We start from the raw sequence: 23,990 nt of genomic DNA on the forward strand, positions 1-23,990 counted from the left end.
CTCAAAAATCCTCCCCTCCACGCTCGGCTCGAGTTTATGCCCTACGGGGTCTCTTCCTACTTCGCGGTTTTAACACTTGCCGGACGCTCGGGGTGCTCAGGGACCGCTGATGCTGCAGCAGCCAGGGGCACCGGGTGAGCTCCAGCCATCCTTGGGCAGCTGAGCACTAGCAGGCGGCTGACCGCCCCTTCCCCCTTCCCTCCTTTCTCTCCCGCAGCAACTCACTCTCTCTCTCTCTCTCTCTCTCTCTCTCTCTCTCTCTCTCTCTCTCTCTCTCTCTCTCTCTCTCTCTCTCTCTCTCTCTGTCTCCCCCTCCCTTCCTCCCTCCCTCGCTCCCTCCCCCTTCCCTCCTCTCTTTTCCCTCCCTCCCCCTCCCTCTCCCCTTTCTCTTTTCCTCCCCCTCTTCCCCTTTCTTTCCCTCCCTCACCCACTCCCCCTCTTTATCTCTCCCTGTCTCTCTCCCTCTCTCTACCACTCTCGCCTTTCCTCGCTCCTTGGCCGATCTTTCCTGGTGCTGTCCCTGGACGCAGACCTCGTTTTTCGCAGAGGTAGGAAGCAAAGCCTCCAAGACTCTCTGTGTCCAGTTCATAGGAAAGAGTAGGGGGAGGAAAAATAAAAGAGAGAAGGAAGTTGAGACCTATTCTAGAAGTTGCTAAGTTTCACCCGATAGACAGGGCCTGAAGTAGCAGAAAGGGGGGGAGTAGGGGGGGGAAAAGAGCAGAGAGCTGATGAGGGAAGGGGGTAGGGAACAGGAGCAAAGTGAGGCTCCCTTCCCCTCCCCCTTTTTAAATCATTTTTCTTTCTTTTTGGTGCACTGTGTCTGCTGTTTTTGTAGGGGAGAAACTAGTTGAGCCCAGTGCTTAAAACTCTGAAAGAGGCTTCTGCAGTGGCCCACAATTCCGCTTGCTTGCTTTTAAGGAAACTCCCCGGGAGAGCTGGCTCAGGCTCGGGGAGGCGCTGAGCAGGGCTGGACCACTCCTTTTCTAGACACTGGCCCTCCCAGCAAAAGAAAAGGGAAGGGCTGGGGTGGATGTAATTGTGACAGCCCCACTCTGGGGCTGGGGTCCGCGGCTGGCTCTGAGGGGTGAAAGCCAGCTTGTTTGCTCCTGTCATCGAAAAATGGTGCTTCTTCTAAGTGATTTAACAGGCTAAGATCCTAGGGGTGAGGATGTTCCAGATAGCTGGAAACCCATTTCAATGGCTCTTTCATACTCTGACTGTCCCAGGTAGAAGGTCTGTTTGCAAAAGAAAATCCACACCCATGTTTTAAAGCTACAGTGTGTGTGTGTGTGTGTGTGTGTGTGTGTGTGTGTGTGTGTGTGTGTGTGTGTGTGTAACCACAGGACAACTCACTGGAGTCATCGCTTCCCAGAGCCCAAACTAAGGTCTTTGGGCTTGGTGGCAAACATTCCCTGCTGCTACTCACTGAGCGTTCTGTCTTGCTTTTCTCAAACAGCAATCTCAGAGTTATCTACAGACAGAAAACGTGTAGAGAAAAGAAGAAGAAAAGATGACTAAGGGATGGAAAGGTAGCTCAGCAATTAAGAGCCCCTATTGCTCTTTCAGAGAACCAAGGGGTTCCCAGCACCCCCATCTGGTGCCTCAGCTCCATTTGTGTTTAGGTCCAGCTCAGCAGGATTCAGGGGATGGATGCCCCCTTCTGGACTCCTGCACTCACACATAACTTAAATATGTAAATAAATAAATAAAAATTAAAGAAAAACTTTAAAAGGCAATTTTAAAAATCTTTCTGGAAGTGGTGGCACATGGAATTCCAGGATACGGAAGGCTGAAACAGGAAACATGCTGTGACTTAGAAGCCAGCCTGGGAAACGTGGAATACTGGAGGAGGGGGTGAGTGCACAGATAAGTATCGTTAGTCAGCAGTTGTTTATTGTATGTGGTAAATTATACTGTTTGCTGAGCTTCCTGTAAGAACAATCCTAGCACTCATGCAGGCAGAGGCAGGTGGATCTCTGTGAGTTCAAGGCCAGCCTGATCTACAAAGTGAGTCCAGGACAACAGGCAAGACTACACAGGAAAAAAAGAAAATTGCAGAGCTAGAAAGTGCAGCCAGTGAAACACACCCACAACAAACAAACCCCATCCATTATTAATGACTACATTACCATATACCACATTAACTTTATTGGCACTTTATGCCAAAGAATTCTCAATCTGTTCAGCAGATGCAAATGATGCTTCAGGGTTCCTGGAGTAAAAAAAAAAAAAAATGTCAACCTTGCTCAGCTTCAATGGTAGCTATCTACGTGTCATTTGACTCTCACAAATAATAATAAACTGATTTTGTCTCAATTATCTTGGTGCTCCAGGTTAAAGTGTGTTCATAGCCTGGAGTACTTGGATAATTGGCTCAAAATGCTACAGTGTTTGCTGTGTAGAGATAAAGCAATAAAATATGCCAAAAGGAGATGGATTGAATCGAAGGGTAGTGGGAAAAGGCAGTCTGAGTGATAGGTTTCTTTTCATGGGAACCAGCCTACTGCAGTCCCAGCTGGGCTCTCACAAAGCATCAGGCATAAATGAACAGGAGGGGGTGTGCCTTAGACAGCCAGCTCTTCTCTGTCACTTGTCCAGAACTGCGCCACTGCCCGGAAGCATGTGTTGGGCAGCTAGTCAGAGGCAGCAGCACCATCTGTTTAATGATGAAGAAGCAATGCCTCTGCTGAAGACAAAGGAGCCCCTGAGCATGCACAAGCACTTCTGGGAGTTTCCAGGCCACCCATGTCTCATATGCCAGAGCCTACCTGGGACATTTAAAAGAGAAAAACCTGCTTTCTCTTTTGTTGTTGTTGTTGTTTTGTTTTGAGACAGGGTTTCTTCTGTAGTCCTGGCTCTCTTTGTAGACCAGGCTACACTGCTCTCCAACTCACAGAGATCCACCTGCCTCCGCCTCCTGGGTGCTGGGATTAAGGGTGAGTTGCTGACTCTTGACATGTGGAAAGCACATTATCAGAAATCTGGGTATATGTTGTTAAGGTGGGGGGGGAGAGTGGAGAATGAAAGAATATTTCATTTTCTCTATCTTCAACCTCCACACCCATCTTAGTTTTTCAGGAAAAGCAATGGCATATGACCACCAACACAGAGTTCTTACAAGATTGACAGTGGACATTGTTTGAAAGCTGTACTGGATGGACTGGTGAGATCTCAGCAGGTAAAAACACTTGCTGTGCAAAGTCCCAATGACTTGAGCTCAATCCCAGGATCCACTTAAGTAGAAAAAAAAAAAAGACCCATGTCTACAAAGTTGTTTCTGATTGTCATACAGGCATGTCTCTTTCACACACAGTAATAACAATAATTACTACTAATAATAAGATGTTATAGTAGTAACACATCGTGTATCGACAGCAAAACATGACTGGGTCTGTGTGTTGATGGCATCTCGGAACTGGTCAATAGTGTAAAAGAAACAACATCCTAACACCTGGCTTTCCCCCTATTTTTTTTTTTTTTTAGACAAAAATCACAATCAGAAAGTTAGCTGTCCCACCAAAAGGGAAGGAGGCCCATTTTTCTGCCTATTACCATTGAGAAACCTAAGGAAGGCGATAAAATCCATCCAGGTGCTCTTGCTAGAGATAGGAGGAAAGCTGCAGGCATGGACGGGAGTAAAGGAAGCGAGTGGCAGCGAGCAGTTATCAAAACACAAATTCAATGAAACAGGCCCTGGTATATCACACAGATTTGAAGCAGCCATATATAAACTCTGCCCTTTGACATAGGTAGTGACCAATCCTGATTCACACAACCAACAAACAGAGTAAAAAGTTATCCACACATAGATAATAGGAGGCAATGTCAGAACGCCCTCCACTCAGCCAGGTCCAGCCAGTATGGTTTGATTAGTACTTTGTGAAAATCCTTTACACATTGCCAAATATAATGAAGCTTAAGGGAATTCTCCTGTAAGGCCTTAAAGGTTTTCACTTTGTTTGTTCTCTCCTACCTCTCTGACCTCCATGTATTTATAATGTGTTAACACCAAATGCCTAAAATTCAGTGCCTTAGTGTCCAGCCCCCAGCTCTCCTTTCTTCCACCTACAATACTCACTTTCTCCTCCATCTTCTCTCTTCCCTGGAAAGAATACCAGCTACTCACCTGCTGAGCCCACAAAGGAGACACTGCCCTTGACTCTTGCCTGATTCCCTTACTACACTTCCAGTCTATTAACAGACGCACTTACTTCCATTCCTAAAAGATGAATCGCTTTAGTTTTTCAAATCCATTTACAGTAACCAAACAAAAGTTTATCATCATCTCTGGCTAAGACATTGCAATAACTAACTGGTCTTACTTTCCGTTTTATAGTTCATTTTCTAGATAGCTCAAATATATAAATTGTGCATGTCCCCTGCTTAAAGCCATGCAAGGTTCCACATTGCACTGCAGACTCTAAGGGCCCCAGGACAAGCTGCAGAGTCCTCCAAGACCTTTCCAGCTGCTCTCTGGGCTCTCGCTGTTCTGATAGTCCCACTTTGCGAGTACTGCTCCAACCATAGCAATGCTCTCCTTTCGCAAGAGGACTCTGTGCTGTCCACCATGCTAGATGGTAACTGCAAAGGGCAACTACAGAGGAGCAGAGAGGTTAAAGGTTAACTATTTAAAACATAATAGATTTGTTGACTTGTGGCTCCAGGTATTGCTTTTTAACAAAACCTCAACTGTTTGATTTTACCAAACAAAGACTCCAGAGCCAGGTGCCTGGGGTGAAAGCCTATTAAATCAGAGAGGCAGAGAAAGCACTCACCTGACCTTCCCCCCTCAGCCAATGTGCCCCCACAAAAGACTCCTCAAACTGAATGTCCCTCCCTTCTACTTCCTGTGTGACTCTCTGTCCATCTTCCTGATTTACTCTTTCTCTCTATGGTTTTCCTCTCTGTTCAATCCCTGTCAGCTGGTTGCTTACTCCATCTCTTGACCTGTGGTTGACTTCATTTAATCCTGTCTTGGATTAGAGGTATGCTAGGGCTGAGCCACACTACAACTAGAAAAGGGGTTTTCTACACAGTGTGATCATCCTGCAACATACAGGTATGAAGACTGCATATTTCATATTTCCAGCCATGCTTGTAGTCTTTCAGAGCTACCAAAGTGACAGGGGCCTTGGTAGCCACAGATCTTCCCAAGCTGTGTCCTGCATCAGTTCTGGCTTCAAGTGTTGTTTTTTGTTTGTTTTGTTTTTTAAGAAAGGTTGATTCCAAACAGCTGTGGCAATAATATACCTGCCTAAAGCAACTAAAGGGAGAAGGGGTTTTGTAAAAGTAACTTTTATTTGCCTGATTTGTCATCTCAGAAGCTTACTGCCTCCCTCTGCTAACCTAGGCCTAGTCCTGGAAGCTTCTATCTAGCCTCTGTACAATCTCATCAAGGCCCAGAATGTTTTCAGCCTCAGAGACTTACTGCTGAATAAGATCACTTTTTCTAGTTCTTTCTGAACTCTGGCTGGCTGGTTCAACTTAGCAGTCTGGCCCAAAACTCCTCTCCAAGCTGACTGATTGAAGTTAGCTTCTTTCAGTTTCTGACAGAATTGTTCTACTTGGCCTCATACTAACTTTGGCAATATGTTCTAATCTTCTGTCTCCTCATTTTCTGGCATGTTCTGTCTTCATCTGTGTGAAGCTCTCTTCAACCTGTCTCTGTAAAACTCTCCTGGTAAAACTGTATCTGACTTCCATGAACTGAACTGCCATGAACTCAACTCCCCTGTACTGCCTCTCAACTCACTGACTCAACTGAACCGCCTGAACAGAACTGACTAGAACTCAGAGATCTGCATGCCTCTGTCTCCTGAGTGCCACCATGCCTGGACCTAATCATTTCCTTACCTGAAACTTGCTCTGTACCAGGCTGGCCTTGAACTCTGAGATCTGCTTGCCTCTGTCTCCTGGGATTAAAGGTGTTGTCTATATTCCAACTGGATCACAGAGGCCTGGAAGGTCTTCGGATGTGATCTCTTTCCAGAGCAGCCATGTTCTGAATTAAAATCCCTCTACAGGGTTTATTTTGACTTGGAGGTTGAGGTGAGTTTGTCCTGATGGGGAAGGCATGTCTGCAGGAAGGGCTGCGGCTGTGGTGAAAGGGGTGTAAGACAGCTGGTGATGTTTGAGGCCATGGTCTTGAAGCTGCTAAAGGTGAGTGTGGATGCTCAAGTGGCTTTTCTCTTTTATTTTAGGCTGGGCTGCCAGACCAAGGGATGGTACCACACACATGGTGAGTGGGTTTCCCTTCCTCACTGAAAACCTCTTGGCAATATCCTCACAGACACAGGGAGTTTACTTCCTAGGTTATTCTAGACCAAGTCATGGCTCATGGCCAAAACTCACTAAATACTCAACAAAATAACACAACACAAATGTTTGATGAATAAAAGCACAGTGGAATTATGAGAGAAAAAGACAATTAAATTTACAACATTATAAAGTTTGATAGTTTGATATTAAAGACCATCCATTTATGTTTGCATATATATGTACATATGTAAGATAATTGCTTGTATGGACAGATGTCTCTACCTTTTTCCTTGAAAAATTCTGTTCTGATGAATATACTTATTGATATAATCATGCAAACAGGCAGCACTTCACAAAGAACTGCTTTAAATATATGTATTACTCATCCCTTAGTGAAATAAGCATTAACTAAAGTTTTTAAAAACATATATATTGAGCACTTCATGAAATGTCCAGAGTCATTTTATCATAGTCATGGGGGCGGGTGAGTGAAATTTAAACATATACCTTTGGGTAGCAAATAAGCTGGTAAATTCTCAATTAGATGTCTGGATATAAATGACAAAGATTCATATTTCACATTGTTTTCTGCTGTTGTAGGAATTGAATTTAACAAACATAACTGTTTTGTTAAGGTGGGCTCTATTGACACTTTCAAATACAGCCAGGAAGAAAGCACAGATTATGCGGGGATTCACAAATGTCATTGGTTTTCCATGCAGTGCTGTCCCTGCATGCCAATAGCTGCAGTGCCTCTTACCTCTGGGTTTTCAAGTACTGTAATTCTCAGAACACTGAAGTCTCATGTGATAATATCAATAGTATGCATGCTATTGGGGTCTCCAAAGTAGTGATAAAATCTCGGGCTTTGTGACCAGTCTGATTTTTACTTACTCTTGTCCTAACTAATAGGGGAAAAAAGGATATAGGGAAAAAAGATAATATATCATGAGTATGTAAGTATTAGTAAGAGCTTTGAACGTGTTTGTATTGCTAGGCTAAATGGTCATATTCATCTCTCCTTGTCCTCTTCTCCGCCTTAACAGCAACCACAGGGCAAATGTAACTAAATCTGCATCTGCGGATTGAGACTGTTGACACATCTCAGACACATCATGAATAGACATTTTCAGTATAAATGTGAGTAAATGCTGGTAGTTGGATGCACTTCAGGTTGACTGACCTGATTCCTGCCCTGTGATAATTAACCTTAAAATGGTCCAAATTTCAAAATGTAAGCAATATATGGGCAAAGTCCTGATTTACAGAGGACTTGGTCTTCTGTCTTCTTTTTTAAATTTTTAGTTTATTATAATTTATTGAGAATACATCTCGATTGTTATCCCCTCACTTGTATCTTCCAGTTCACACTCACCCTCCCTCTTCTGCCCTATTCCCCTCTCCTAGACAGAAGGGGCCCTCCTCCCCCACCATATGACCACAGCCTATCAGGTTTCATCCAGAGAGCCTGCATCCCCTTCCTCTGTGTGCCCCCAGGCCTCCCCACCAAGGGGAAGTGATAAAACTGGGGCACTAGAGTTCACATCAAAGGCAGTGTCCTGCTCTCCCCACAACCATGGAGAATAAGCTATCCACTCATATTGAACAGAGGGTCTAGGTTTACTGCATGCATTGTCCTCAGTGGGTGCAACAGTTGATGCAGGCCCCCACTGGGTCCAGATCCTCAGGCCTTGATGATCTCCTTGTAGGGCTCCTGAACCCTCTGAGTCCTTCTATCCCCCCAATTCTTCCATGCCACTCTCATTGCTCCATCTGGAGTCCAGCATCTGTCCTGATCCCCTGCTGGGTGGAGTCTTTCAGAGGACATCTATGTTGGGCTAATATCCACTTATAAGTGAGTATATATTTGTGAGGCAGGAACTAGGCTGAAGATGATGCTCCAGTGTTAGAGAGTTTTGGGTGACTTTTCAAGCAGCAAACTGTCTCTGTCATCTTCTCATTTTGTAAACTGCTAACCTGCACTCCCTGTATACTCAGGTAATTAATTTTTTTCCTTCTTAACTCTCTGATGAGGTTGAAGACCAGATAGTTTAGTTTTACAATTAGGCTTAGTTGTTTGGGGGTTAAGATGTTTTTATGTCTATATAGATGTTTTAAGTTGATAATGACGAGATATGATAGATATGGATCTGCATTCAGAATTTTAGACATGCCGAGATAGGAGAGATGTTTTCCTCAAGGCTGCCAAATAGAAATAGCCAAAACACAATGAATGTAACATATATATGATTCCTGCTTATTTTGTGGTTCTTCTTGCTTAGGTAGTTTATTGTATATATGTGTAATAATATAAATGTATATGTAAAAATGAAAAAAAGAAGGAAGGAAGGAAGGAAATAAGTTGAGCATATACTATGCATGTCTTTCTGGGTCTGGGTTACCTCACTCAGGATAATGTTTTCTATTTCCATCCATTTGCCTGCACATTTCAAGATTTCCTTGTTTTTAATAGCTGAGCAGTATTCCATTGTGTAAATGTACCACAATTTCTTTATCCATTCTTTGGTTGAGGGACATCTAGCTTGTTTCCAGATTCTGGCTATTTGAATAAAGCTGCTATGACTATAATTGAGCAAATGTCCATGTACAGTGGAGCATCTTTCAGATATATGCCCTGGAGTGGCGTAGCAGAGTCTTGAGGTAGCACTGCTTCCCAGTTTTCTGTGAAAATCCCATACTGCTTTCCAAAGTGGTTTATACAAGTTTGCACAACCTCATTTTTCTCCACATCCTTGCCAGCATGTGCAGTCACTTGAATTTTTGGTCTTAGCCATTCTGGTCGGTGTAAGATGGAATTTCAGAGTCATTTTGATTTGTATTTCCCTCACAACTAAGGACATTGAGCATTTCTTTAGGCACTTCTCAGTCATTCGATGTCCCTCTCTTGAGAATTATCTGTTTAGCTCTGCATCCAATTTTTAAATTAGACTATTTGTTTTTGTGGTGTTTAATTTCTTCTTTGCGGCTATTAATTTTGAACATCTCTTCTCCTATACTCGATATGCCATGCCATAATAGGATGTTCAAATTTAAGAATAGTTTTTCTTTTCTCAGCTAGAGCATATTTATTATATAAATGTGTGGGTTAAAGTTACTTTCCTTTGTCTTTCAACATTACTGAAATTTAAAGTGGGATTTACTTTATCTTTGAGGGTTCTAATGGCATTCACACTGTTACTTTTATGCACATAACCATAGGATACCAAAATACATGCTATTGAGGGCACAGGGACATCTTTGGTCTGCAAATGTAATTCTCTATTCTATTTGAAATGTACCCATGTTCCTAAAAGCTAATGGGATGCTTTGAACTAACTTCTCACTTAGGAGGAGATTCTAATAGGCAGGCCAAGGAGTGTAATCAAGCAATGAGGGAAGGGGAAGGAGGAAGAACACCGACAATTCACACACTGAGTATGTGCTCTGAGCGGTCCATCTTCCACTGATCACTTCCTTCCTTCAAGGTACTCTAAGGGGGAAGCATATCCTAAATTAGAAGGAAATTACAGAGGAGATACAAAAATTATTCTTAAAAAGAACGTAAGTCAGAATTCTGGAAACATCACAGTATAGCATCTATATTGTACTTCGCATCTTTAAAGTCATTTTGTATTTCTAGTCCTAATTCAGAAAGGATGTGATGTCAGTGACAATTTTATTATCATCATGATTTCCTATAAAAGGAAACCAAGATACAGGGCTGAGGGCAGGGGGCGGGGAGTTGAGAGTCACTTAAGCTGGTAAGGCCGCAAATACACAAGAACCTGATTCTTTTTCTCAAACTGGCCATTAACTCATATAGTAGATCCTCAGTATCCAAAGGAGACTGTCTGCCTCCCACCAGTATCTGTAACAGCATCTAAAAGTCCAAGCATTGCCATCTGTCTTTCACCTAACCAAAATCTTAACTGCTTGACAATTTCAAAGGTGGGAGATCTCATTACTTTTGTTTTTGCTTTCTGTCTTTTATTTTTAAGATTTGCACACACACACACACACACACACACACAGACACACACACACACACAAACACACAGTACAAGTTATATATCATGAAGCTCACCCCTGTCAGGCAGACACTACAATGTTGATGGCACATTCACAAAGTCATGAGCCCAGTCCTTGTGTAACTCCACGTCATCTCTGCCAAGACAAACACTGTGGTTATTAGCAAACCTTTCTTACTTCACACTTCTGCCTGATCTGACCAGAATTCACACTTGCCCAGATCCAGCCAATAGGATTTCCAGCTCTGTAAATTTAATTGAATTTAACTACGAGCGTATTAATCTTTTAGAGTGATAAAATAATAAATATGTGGCCATTCCTATCTGACTTCTTTCCCTCAGTACATTTCTAAGATTTAAGATTTCAGGTGTGTGTGTGGATGTGTCATGTGCGCACCCATGTTGGAGTATGTGGAGGCAAGAGGTTGACAGCGTGATAGCTTCTTCGGTTCCTTCTCCATTCTACGTTTTAAGACAAGGTCTCTCATTGAATCTGCAGTTCACTTTTCAGCTAGTCTGGGTGGCCAGGATGCTCTCGGGATCCACCACTCCCTACTCTGTGTGCCACACTGGTGTTAGAGACATGTGCCCTCACATTCGACCTTTATGTGCGTGTTGGTATCTTAAGCCAGGTCCTTATGCTTGTGGGCCGAGCCCTTTATGTATTGGACCCTCCCCCTAGGTGTGATGGTGAGAATGGGGACCAGTCCCATCCCTCTGCGTGTGACTATCTTGCCATCTCAACATGCAGCTTGTTGAAAGACTGTTTTTCCTCAGTGTACTGCCATACAGTCCATCCACCTAAAAGGCTCACAGGAACTGAGGAGTTGTTAAATTTTAAGGAGCATTGACATTAAGGAGTCTTCCTTTCACTGAAGTGAATATACCTTGCCTGAAATGTGCTTCTCCACCCAACAGCATGACCAGTGCAATCCTTATGAAACCTTATTGATTTTCTGGACGATATGATTATTGTTTCTTTCCCATGCAATGCCGTGTCTGATTGTCAGTCAGCTTGACTCTGGCAGCTCCAATCCAACTTTGCTAATGCGAAACAAACAGACAAAACACCTACTATTTTCCTTTTTCTTTTTTCTTTTTCCTTTTCACTGTGTGTTTCTTTTTTGGTTTCCCTTTTATTAAAAATAAATGGATCTCTGTGAGCCTGAGGCCAGCCTGGTCTACAAATCAAGTCCAGGACAGCCAGGGCTATTGCACAGGAAAACCCTATCTCAGAAAAACAAACAAAAAGTAAGTTTATAAGGGATAATAATATAATATAATATGAATGAAATAAGGTAAAACAAAAACTACATCAGAATAGAACAAAGCAAACAAGCAGAAGGAAAGGAGCCCAAGACAAGCATAGGCAGCAGATAGAGACAGAGACTCATTCATGTGCACACTCAAAACCCCACAGAATGCTAAACTGAAAGCCAGGGTATATACCCAAAGGACCTATAGGGTAAGCAAGAGAGAAAAGACATAATAAATGTGTATCTTTTCTTTTCATTTCACATGTTTACCCTTACACTAAAAGAACTGAGAACTACATTTTCAGTACTCTCCAACAGTATCCAAGCTGTTATCAATTGTATAGTTCATTATGACTACCTAAAACCTTTTTTTAAAAAAAAAAACAACAACCAGATCTCAGGAAAAGCTAGCTTTCTCATTTTATTTTATGAAACAAAAAAGAAAAAACACACAAAAAAACAACAAGAGCCCCATCTATGAAGCAGCATTCCTGCTGTCTTAGATATTTAAATGCATACTTAAATATATTGCGTATTGTACAGAAGTTTTTCTTTCAAAGCAATGCTTGCAAGTATGTAAACATGCTTTCATTCTTTGCTCCAAATATGATGTATTAACACAGTTCATGGTGAAACACTAGAGCTTGGGAACACAGACAAAAGAGTCCTGGTCAGGTAATCAAACAGAAATAGACACCTCTTTTTAAGTGCTTCATGTAAGGCAAGCCTGACTCAAGTCCAACACCAGGATCCTTGACTCCATGTCGCATACACATTGCATCTTTAAACAAATATAAAGAGGCTGTCACTTGCTGAGCATCCTACATCTCATACTTTTATGATTAATTGTGTTTATAGGTGCAACTGATCTCATCCAACGTAGGGCTGTTTGTTGTAGTGTCTCCCAAATTCTTGCCTGTGTCTAAACATCAGCTTCAAAAGGCCATCTTAGCTGTGACTATGTCTGATTAACTTTAACATGATACAAACTAGCAGCCGTAAGAGTAGAGTAAAATTGTTAAAATACCACATTTTGAAAAGAATCAACTCCACAAACTATAGGAAAACCCAAGCTTATAAATGACCTGGTATTTATCCTTGAACATTTAACATGCACACACACACACACACACACACACACACACACACACACACACACACACACACACGGCAGGGGCAGGGAGGGAGGGAAGAAAGAGGGAAACAGAAAGAGAGAGGGAGACAGAGACAGAGACAGAGAGAGAAAGACAGACAGAGAGAGAGAGAGAGAGAGAAGAAGAAGGAGGAGGAGGAGGAGGAGGAAGGGAGGGAGAGAGAGAGGGAGAATAAAGTGATTAAACTCATTGTTTATTTCCGTCACATGGAGTTCACACAAGACAGCATTATCTAGGGTCCTGGACCTGACCCTCATTCGCTCTAGATGGTAGGGGAGAGCACCCCTTAGCTCATCAGAGCTTCTGCTTGCTCATCCAGAGTCTTCTTGCCTGAAACTATGAGGCATACCGTTCACTCTTCCCAAACCACAAAACCATGGTAACTTTCCATAGAGATGGCAAATTACATATAAAGCTTACGTGCAAGAGTTTTTTTTTTAGTCCCAAATATAGAAATGGGATGTGTGAAGTTTAGTAAGAAGAGCAGGTGAGGCATGGAAGAAAGAAAAACAGGTGTCTCACAGATGGATCTAAGAATAAAGAATGTGGAACACCTCTCTCTCTCTCTCTCTGTCTCTCTCTCTCTCTCTCTCTCTCTCTCTCTCTCTCTCTATCTCTATCTCTCTCTCTCTCTCTCTCTCTCTCTCTCTCTCTCTCTCTCTCTCTCTCTCTCTCTCTTTGCATCTGTCTCTCTGTGTGTGTATGCCTTTCTTTCTGCTTTTCTAAGGATCCATCATTGAGGAATTTTTGTCCTTTTACTATAAAGAGTTAATATGAAAGTACTATTTTGGTTATTGCTATGTTATTATTATTGCAGGCAAACTCACAGGTTCATCTAACTGAGAATCTAGGAAGGGTAAAGAATGCTGCTGGTTAGTCTAAACTGAAATTATTTTCGTCAGTCACCACATCTCCTATCCATGTCTCATCTCAAATATCAGTTGTTTAAAGAACTGAATGAAAGCCCAGAACAGACTTGTAAAGAGCAATTTATTTTACTCTCATATATTAGCACTAGAGGGTCCTTCAGTTTATCCTTACTCTATAGTGATTTTTATGAGAGGGGATTTTTAAATTTCAAATATACTCACACCCTAGTTTTTTTTTTAAAGTCACTCAAACAGGTGTCTTATTTCTCTAGTTCATAAATTTTGATCAAAACTCCATATGTCTGAAATTCCTCCGTGGAATTGTAAGCCATCTTCTTACACCATCCATATATATTCCTTTTCTGGCTCTCGGCACTGGGTTAATATTGCCACCCAGCTAGAACCAGATTGTAGAACACAGGGATAGGCCCCTAACCTTATAAAAGTGCCCTGGAATTTTTAAAGAGCACAAGTGGTCAGAACCTGAGTCCTGTATCTCACCCAGCAGATGGTTCTCTTGCAGAAGTGTACTCTGTAGCTCCAGGTTGGGAATTGGCCCAGGACCACCTTGGGATGGAAGAGGGCCACCTACTGACTCACCACCACCACATCCTGAGGCATCTCCCATCCAAGTCTTCCTTGGCCCACCCCTGATGAAGTCCCAGAGTCTGAGAGATCCCAGCATTAATGTATTCCATTACAAAATTTAAATTTCCAGTCTCTGGTTTTCATATAACATTTCAAAATCAACATCTTTATTATTGGTAGCATATTTTTTTTATTTTGAATTTTTATAACACCTTTTTTTTTTCTTACTGGGAAATTCCAAAAAGCCTACTGAATGCCATTACCACACAGGCAGAAATCCTCACAACACCCCTATGATGGAGGTGTTAACTGAGAGAAAAGAGAGAGGCCTCAGCATCCCCTTTTCTCAAAAGTCTGATCCCTAATCATTAATGAATGAAAATACAGTTTGAGTCCAGTGGCCACTGGAAGTAATTGGCATGTATTTTCTAAGCAGCCTTCAAGTGAAAATGGCCATAATTCAACCAATCTATTTGAGCTGATGGCTAAAATAAGGTCTCTCTAGCTCCCAAGCAGTAGCACTGAGCAGTCCGGATAGACAGCTCTCTGTTAGCACAAGTTCTTCCCCATCCTTGAGTATTTCAAACCCAGGCACATTCCTTGCCACCTTTCTCTTTCCTCAGCTAAGAGATCCTGATGGTCACTTGTCACCTGTCTTTTGCCTTGTTTCCTCTTCTCTGGCCTGGGTTCTCTCTTATGCAAAAACTTGGTTGACAAAATAAAATGTCCCATGTGGGAAAGATAATATTCTTGAAGACATGGTAATGGTCCAGATATCAAAACAGATGACACAATATGAATTTGAAGTTACCAGCATAGCTTGGGGGCACTTGGTCCTGGATTTACATCTCCTTTTACAACTGTTTTTTTTTTCTTGAATCTATAACGTGCATTGTGGGTCTCCTCTTACATCCCTGGAGGCTATAATTACCAGTGGCTTTTATTTAATGCCAGGGCTTAATGCTGGATCAAGAGAGGCTCAAGCATCCCATGGACGGACAAAAGGTGCTGGCTTGACAGGATGTTGGACAACTGGGAAAAAGATAGTGGGTGAAGCAAATCCCCCATCCTAGGACCCTGTCAGGATATAGCTACACCTAAGTCTGACAGCTGCCAAGTCATATTGCGCACATCAGGTTGGAAGAAGGAGGCAAAAAACCAAAACCACTGCGTTGATTATAATACAGAAGAGTTAGGGTTGCCACTGTGCAGGACAAGCAGGAAGGAATATGACTGAACTAAGAATTCATTAAGGTACTTTTTGGTGTTTACGTCCCATGAGGTGGCCTGATAAAAATCAGAAAAAGTTAGGGATTAGATTCCCCCTCATCCATCTAGGTATGTGCTACCCAAACCAAGCCACAGACTGACCAGCAAAAGTGCTGACTAGAAGAAAACCACAAAATGGCTTGCAGAAGAAAGATCAGTGAGCATCGGTTAAGACCCAACGTCACACATGCTATCTAGATGTGTATAATGGCTTAGCTCACTAATCCGTCTTTTGTCTTTGCTGTGTACGAGTGTGTATGTGCATGTGTGCAAGTATAAGCATGTGTGCACGTGTGTGTAGAAATAGCACTGGCTTGGCTACTCCTTTGTAGAATAATCCCGGGGTGAACGAAGCTGGGCAGATGGTCTCAGGGACATCCTATATCGGAGGCACGAGTAGCCCTCCCCTCAGATCTCAGCTTTGCTAGGAATGCTCTAGTTCCAATCTGCAAATACTGACAAGGTCTTTGCCTGCAGTCTTTCTTCATCCACACATGGTGAGCTCCAAATGTAAGTCAAACTCTTCTAGACCTGGCTGCAAAATAGAGAAATCCCTAGCAATATGAAATCCCAGGAGTGCGGGACAGCCCTTTACTAATGTTGCTTTAAGAGAAGACAGACAGTCATCTAGAAAGCTTTTCTAGAGAGACAAGCATGCAACACAAACAGAGAAGCATCCGCTGGAAGAAAGAAAAAGGGTTGAACTAAACAGACACAAGACTGACTTGGCATTGGCCAAAGTTGCATCCAATGGGAAGGAACAGTGTTGCCTGAAGTTGAATCTAAGGAATTCCTAGGTGCCAGATATAGAAACAAAATGCTTTCCTCATGTGTTCTTTTTGCTTGAGCAAGAACAGATCACCGTGACAGACAGATGGTAATCCTGTGACCCTCGGGAGCTCCCGATCTGTTCTTCAATGTCTCTGGATCCCGTTCTGTAGCCAGCAGCTCCTGGCTCCTTCTGTAGCATAGCATTCGGCCCAACAAAGCATTTTACAATGGACTTGAGTGCTCTTTTGATTTTTAAAGACAAGGTCTTATATATCAGGTGGGCTTTGAATTTACTATGTAACCCAGGATAACATCGAATTTCTGGGCCTTCTGCCTCCACCTCCCCAGTACTAGGAATAGAAGTATATATTATTACATCTGGGTTTTGCTGTGCTGGGGATCCAGCTGAGGGCCATGTGGCATGTTAGGACATTACTCTCCCATAGGGAAATAGAAGGATCCAGAGGGTCCTAGAAACCTACAAGAAGAACATTATGATGGGCAGGTCTAGGCCCAGGTGTTCTGCTCAAACTATTGCACCAACCAAGGACAATACGTGCAGTAAACATCGAACCTCTACTCAAATCTAGCCAATGGGCAGGACACTCTCCACAGTTGAGTGAAGAGTGGGGACTGACTTTCACATGAACTCTGGTGTCCCATATTTGACCACGTCCCTTGGTGGGGAGGCTCAGTGGCACTCAGAGGAAAGACAGCAGGCTACCAAGAAGAGACTTGATACCCTATGAGCATATACAGGGGGAGGAGGTCCCCCTCAGTCACAGTCATAGGGGAGGGGAATAGGGTGAAAGTGAGAGGGAGGGAGGAATGGGAGGATACAAGGGATGGAATAACAACTGAAATGTAATATGAATGAATTAATAAATAATAAAAGAAAAAAGGCATTACTCTCCCAACTGAGCCATAACCCCAATGTCTGTCTTAGGTTGTGATCTTCTTATTTAGGTTCTGCAGTTTTAGAACTCCGGCTCCTCTCTTGTGCAGCATTCATTGTGTATCAGTGAGTGGCATCGCTTGAGGACTCCTTCACTCCCAAACTAAATTCCCTTCTCTGAGCCCCAGAAGAGCTGGCCTCAATAATATCTAGCAAGTAAACAAAGTAAACCGTTTTATTTCTATGTTCTCAGAATCCAAGTGGAAAAAGTCCTCCATTGGTACAAACCTGGCCACTCTCACCACAGTCCGGACAGCTGGCTCAGGGCACACTTTAAAGCCATGATCATCCTCACCAAGCAGCCGTCAGGATACTCTGGGGATCTGTCTGCTGTGGTTTCATCTGGAATGTCCCCAAAGGCCAAATATGTTAAGGGTTTGGTATCTATCTTGGTACTATTTAGATGTCACGGTGTCTTTAAGAGGTGGGGCCTCACAGGATGACCTTATATCACTGGGCTTTGATCTTAGGGAATGCAGCAGAACCCCAATGTCTTCCTCTTTGCTTTGCCAGTCATGAGCCAAGGAGTTTGGATGCCCTTGTCAAGCATGCCCGCCATGTGACGCTAGACCTAAATTAGAGCTAAATCATCATTAGCTGAAACCTTCAAACTTCTGACCAAAGTAAACCTACTCTATCATTTAGTTGGATAACTCAGGCATTTTGTTATAGTAATGGAATGTTGACCACCATAGCACTTTTAAAAAGTAAAATATGGTAACCCAATATAAAGCAGAAAAGGGGTTGATACTTGAAGAGTTTGCTTGTACTAATAGGCTGGATGGCTCAATAAGTTAAGGTGCTTGATCCCCAAACTTATAGAATGGTAGGAGGAGAAAAATACAATTCCAAAAAATGATCCTTTGACTGCCATACCCTTGTCATGCAAAAGAAAGAGAGGAAAGAAACAAAACCTTAAAAACCATATAATACCCTTTCTATCATAGGAAGAGTCTATTGATCTCTCTCTCTCTCTCTCTCTCTCTCTCTCTCTCTCTCTCTCTCTCTCTCTCTGTGTGTGTGTGTGTGTGTGTGTCTGTGTAGCCTCTGTGTGTATGTGTTGTATATAATTTTATATATGACACTAAAACAAAAAGGGGACTATTGAGGGAGGACAGAACAAATGGTGAGGGACACAGGAGAGTAGGAGGTGGGTAAAGAGGACTCTGTCATGTTTAATCCAGTAAGAAATGCCATCTCATCCTATCGTAACACTGCCAAGGAAATGTGATGGACACTAGAGAAGTGGTTCACATGGAGACGTAAACTGTCCAGAGACGCCCATGCAACGTACAGCTGAGGGAAACAGAAAGAGATGCCATTGAAGATGGGGTCTCTAATGATGTTTTTATTAGTGTGTGTATATGTGCATACACCATGTCACAACATGCATGTGGATGTCAGGGGATAACCTTGAGTGTCTGTACTTACCTTCTACCTTGTCTAAAGCATGGTGTCATCACTAATGTAGGTGTCAGGCTATCTTTTCTTGCCACAAGAGCCTGGAGTTGCAGATAAGCCTTACCACTATATTAGCCCACTTGGGTGGATTCAGAACTTCGGTTCTTACATTTGCAAAGCAGGTGCTTCACCCTGAGCCATTTCCTCCACCCTGAAAAACACATTATTAATTATATTATTTTATTAGAACAGCCTATCCTTCCATAATCTCAGACAGGTAGATCCCAGAAAATGAAATTATAAATATGATAATAATCAATACATTTCCATGTCTTATGTGATGTCCCAAGTTAGATTTGTTTTTTTTTTTCCTAAAGGAAGACACTGTGTAAAATATTATAATAAATTCAGCAAAAAAATCTCAGGCATATATATAATTACTGTTATAAACTGTTATCACTTCAAATAAAAGGGAGTAAAACTCAGGGCCAGAGAGATAGCAGATAAGAGCACTTGCTGCTCTTGTAGAGGACCTGGGTTCCATTCCTAGCACCCACATGGCAGCTCACGAGCACCTATAACTCCGGTTCCAGAGGATTCAGTGCTCACTTCTGACCTCCATGGGAGCTTCATGCACATGATACCTAGCTGCAGTCAGAACACTGATGCACATAACAACAAAATAAATCTTAAAAGAATAAATAAAGCTCATCAAAAAATATGTTGTTATGTCGTTCTTTAAATGTAAAAGGAACAAAAGGAACAATTTGGTTAGAAGCCGACTAGAACGGCCACACAGTGTTCCTATATACATCAAAATAACAATGACAATTTAATAGATTCAGTATGTATCTCTACTGCATTAAACAGCTGAAGATTGCCAACCAGGTAGCATCCTGAAGAGATCTGAGGGTTTTCAAATGGACTGGAAATAAAGCAGTACCCACCTCTACACCCCCCCTAAGCCTCAGATAATCTACTTATGTGATGGAAAAGCAAGGTTTCTTATGAGAGACCTTTAGAATATTTTAAAAGAAATGAACAATCCCCTCACCTGAATGTTCATTTCCTTCTTCCACTTGATCTGGAGGTCTGAATTTGGTCTGGGAAACAGGCATGGTGCAGATTTTTCCACAGCCTTCTTGACCTCCACGTGCTGGCTTGCTATGAACCAAACCCCCAAAGCTTTCTTTATCCTGGAAAAACTGGAAAAGCCATAAATATTTTTGGCAGAAGATAGCCTTAAAATAAGATGAGAATTTTTTTTTATTTAAAAATCACATAGTACTGGTCCAAGTGACATACACTAAGGAGTTAGAAGATATTTTTAGAGCAAATATCCAGGGATATATAGATATTTCTCATACTAGTCCATGTCCGAGATGCAGCTGAAGTCTCAGATTAATGGGTCTGCAGTAGAACTTGTCTCCCAGGGAGCTTAGGAACCATCACAGAAGCTGTCAGATAAAGTGACAAGATGCTGATGTGCCTTTAGCCACTTAGAAACAGGGCCATTAAGACTGGAGTGCCTACGAGAACCTCGCATATGGGAAGACCATGAGTTGAATCCACAGGCACTATATCAAACCAGGAATGGTGGCACATGTCTGAAATCCTATACCTATAGAGTTAAAGATGGGAGGGTCAAGAGTTCAGCATCACCTTTAGGTGCATAGAGAGCTCGAGGTCACTCTGGGCTACCAGAGACCTTGTCTCAAAACTAAAAGAAACAGAGAGGAGGAGAAATAAAAAGGTGGGAAGGTAGGGGGAAAGTGGAGAGGGGGCAGAGCAGAGAAGAAGAGAAGGGAAGGGAGGGGAAGCGTAGGTGGGGAAGAGAAGGAACAAGAACAAGGCTACCACCTAGGCTTGAAGTCTAGAATTGGGACTGTCCCAAAGACCAGTGATTTCCAAACTCTTTTTCCTTTCAGAATCAACTGGGAAATGTAGCTGGTCCTCAGCCTCTGAGTTTTGACTCTCGAGGTCAAAGGTTGGCCTGGACATTTCTTTGCCTAACAGATATGCAGCTCCTTCCTTCTGATGGCTGCAGGACCACACATTGGGATCTACTGTACCTGCTTGGTGTGGTCATCCCAGTGGCTGTCAGAAGAAAGAGGACCTCAAAGCCCCATTCACATGTGCTTACTTGTGATGCCCACTGGTGTCTTGCAGCAGCTTTACTTACACGACATCCAGGTGGCTGAGTGTTAATCACTCATATCTCCCAAGTTCAAAATATGAGAAGGAAATTAAGAAAAGAGACAGCCCTAAGCTGATAACTCACATTTACTTTTTAACTTGCTTAAAAGACTATGCTGACCACCCTGGGGAGCTTATTTTCGTCTGTTGTTTCTTATCATATGGTAGGATTGTCCTCCCATCTTTTTTACTTTTTAATAACATGGGAAATTTCACTTGAAGAATATTTAATCATTCCTTTCAGCCCACAGTCAGCAGACTGACCTTAACTTGAACAGTATATTCCATTTCTCTGGCTTACTAACTGGCTCAGGTGACCTCATTTCACCCTGTGGAGTTCATAACAAGATTCAATATTTTGAAAAAGAGAAGTTATCACTTCCTGCGTTGCATGTGAAGTCAGAAGATGAATAGTTAAGTTTGTAAATTAAGACCAGAGATCATAGTGAGGGATAACAGTACATTGTCTTTGATGACAGAATTTAGCAAGTTGGGGCAGAGTTCGAGATCAATTCTCATCTTCATAAGGAGTTTGAGGTCAGTCTGGGATACACAAGACCTTGTCTCAAGAACACCAAAAAAATAAAAAATAAAGATCATAGTATGATCTACACGAGAGAGAGAGAGAGAGAGAGAGAGAGAGAGAGAGAGAGAGAGAGAGACTTATGACAAATAATCCTAAATTACAACAGAGTAAATGAACAAATTTGGCATTTTCTAGCCTCTTAATTGTTTAGAGAATATAATTTAGCCTCTCTGACATTCATAAACTCTGGGTGACTGACAAGATTATTTTGTCTGTGTTATAATCAAACTCAGATAAATGGTACCCTCTAAAGTCTTATTTATTAATAGCCATCTTGCTTTCATTTTCAATTTCAGGGTCATCAAGCACCCATTATCATCCCATTTAATTTTAGTATATTATATATTTTTATTTAATATATTATTAAATATAGATTATATTATGTAATTACTGTATATAACAAATATATGTATATTCGTATGTTTATATATTTGTTTGTGGGTGCGTGTGTATGTACATGTGTGTTTAGATATTTGGACATGTGCATGTGGCTGTCAGGGGGCAACTCCCAGGGATCAGTTCTTACCTTACACCCTGGGTATTGAATTCACATCATCAAGCTTGGAGGCACTGGTGAACCGTCTCACTGCACCCTAGCTTTTCTTTTAAACGTTTACAGATCAGTGGCAAGCTTTATCATATCTTATTTTAGAGATGAGCTCAAGGGGAAAAGTCTTCTATAAATTACTATGTGAGGCTGTGAGCATGGACAAGAGGCATTGGTTGGATAGGTGTTTGTGAGCTCACTGTTCATGGATCACATTCTGTGAGAGTGTATTTCTATCTGCTTTTCTAACAGATATGCAGCGCCTTCCTTCTGATGGCTGCAGGACCACACATCAGGATCTACTGTACCTGGTGCTGTTCTTAAAGTCTAGACCTCAGTGATGCTCTGCTGACTGCGAGGCTCAGATTTCTAGCGTTAAGGATACCTGTAAGGTTTCCGTGTCTCGGGGCTCTGTGAGGAAAGCAGCAATGGCTTTACAGTTTGTCTTTACTGAGCATAAGGACTTATACCAAACAAATAACAGGGTGTGGGAATTCCATATTACAGAGATTAATGTCAGTCTGAATACAGTGCAGAGGGAACGGGATGTGTTGCCACGTTGCCACGCATGCCCAGTTCTTCCCAGCCTTAGCTCCTCTAGTCTGTAAGCACTACTTCTTTCCGTTCCGTTAGTTTCTAACAGTAGAAGACTCTCTGCTTTTCAGGTTTTAGCATCGTGTCTCCTCAACTGCCGAGAGTTAAATATGCTCTTGGCTCACACGCCTACTGCCAGTATTTATTATCAGGGACTGACTTCTGTCTCTATTTGAGCAGCCAGCAAACCAGTCCTCTCTGAGTGCAGTCTGCTGCTTCCTGTGTTCCGCCAACTCCATAGCAGTTGCAAAGACAAGCTGTATTCTACCGCTTTCTGGCTGGGAGAATGAATTCCAGCCCAAGTTCAAATTAAAAACGAACCTCTTACTAGCAGCATGGGCTACACTATCTTCCTGTGGTCCCTGTTCAAACCCTCTGGCCTCAGCAGCTCTGCCGAGTTTTACAGCGCAATCATTTTATGCTTAATAACATGTTCTGTACAAGGCACCATGGAAAACATAGGGGCAGAAGGTCACGCTTCGTGTCAACCTATTTAAGAAGAAAAAGAGAAGAAAGAAAAAAAAAACCCTGTTCTAACAGCTGCGTGTCCTAATGCTCACCACATGCACACACGAAATTCCTCCTATTTTTATTGTTTACCTTGGCCCTATAAGGTTCCAGTTTCCCTTTTTTTGGCTCTCACTGGAGTGTGCATATTCAAACAAGCTTCTACTGTTGTGCTGCTCGGGGTCTAGCAGAAGGGTGGCTTGTACCTTACAACTTATTGTCCTGTGCAAAAAGCCAATGAAGCTTTCTAAAAATTAAAGAAAAAGCACTAACGATGATTTCACATTTAAAACACATCCGTAAAGTCCATCAGTTTTTAGGCCTACCTGTAAAGGGAGAATTCTCATAGTTTATTAGCTGGCACATTTGTTAGAAGCTTGTTTTACAAATCCAGCCAGTCTGCAAATATTTCTCTAATTCTTTTAAAATAAATAAAATATAAACTTTGCTTTATGCGATAATAAAAATGAGGAATTCATCAAAGCAGGAGATTGAAAAACCTGTCTCAGTGCAGCGATGAACAAATGCCTCTATATAAAGGCACTGGAAAATAAACTTAGAAAGATGTACAATACTTACACGCTAAGTATATCACACCATATGTTTTCATATTCTACTCTCATATGTTGTATCCTGACTGCAGCCGCCCTTCCCTCCTCTCCTCCCACTTCCTCCCGCACCTCCTCTTTCCCCCAGATCCAGCCTCCCATTTCCCTCCAAGTAAGGGTTAGGCCTCACGGGGACATCAACCAAATGTGGTATATAAAGTTGCAATGAGACTAGGTGCCTCCCCTAACATTAAGGCAGCCCAATAGGAGGAAAGGGATCAAAAAAGTTAACAAAAGAGTCAGAGACAGCCCCTGCCCCCTCCCTCAGTTAGGAGTTCTACAAGAATACCAAGCCACACAATCATCATATAACATATACACAGGGGGCCTAAGCCAGGCCCTCACACCACATCTTTATATATATATATATATCTCCAGCCAGTCGCCATTGATTTTCTAAAGA

At 42.2% G+C, this 23,990-nt stretch overlaps 1 long non-coding RNA gene across 3 annotated transcripts; it reads left to right on the forward strand.

Moving 5' to 3' along the window:
- Positions 1–767: 767 nt before the first annotated feature.
- LOC311588544 lies at positions 768–18,182 on the forward strand. Of its 3 annotated transcripts, none has more exons than XR_014776246.1 (4): positions 768–3,178; positions 6,201–6,238; positions 7,305–7,398; positions 17,342–18,182. It is a non-coding gene; the product is annotated as an uncharacterized lncRNA (long non-coding RNA). The 3 variants fall into 3 exon arrangements; XR_014776248.1 differs by lacking the exon at positions 17,342–18,182 and having other exon boundaries at positions 768–1,854; positions 3,071–3,178; positions 7,305–8,005; XR_014776247.1 differs by lacking the exon at positions 17,342–18,182 and having other exon boundaries at positions 7,305–8,005.
- Positions 18,183–23,990: the final 5,808 nt, after the last annotated feature.

The sequence above is a fragment of the Acomys minous genome (assembly GCF_964271855.1).
Source record: "Acomys minous genome assembly, chromosome: 17".
Taxonomy (NCBI): domain Eukaryota; kingdom Metazoa; phylum Chordata; class Mammalia; order Rodentia; family Muridae; genus Acomys; species Acomys minous.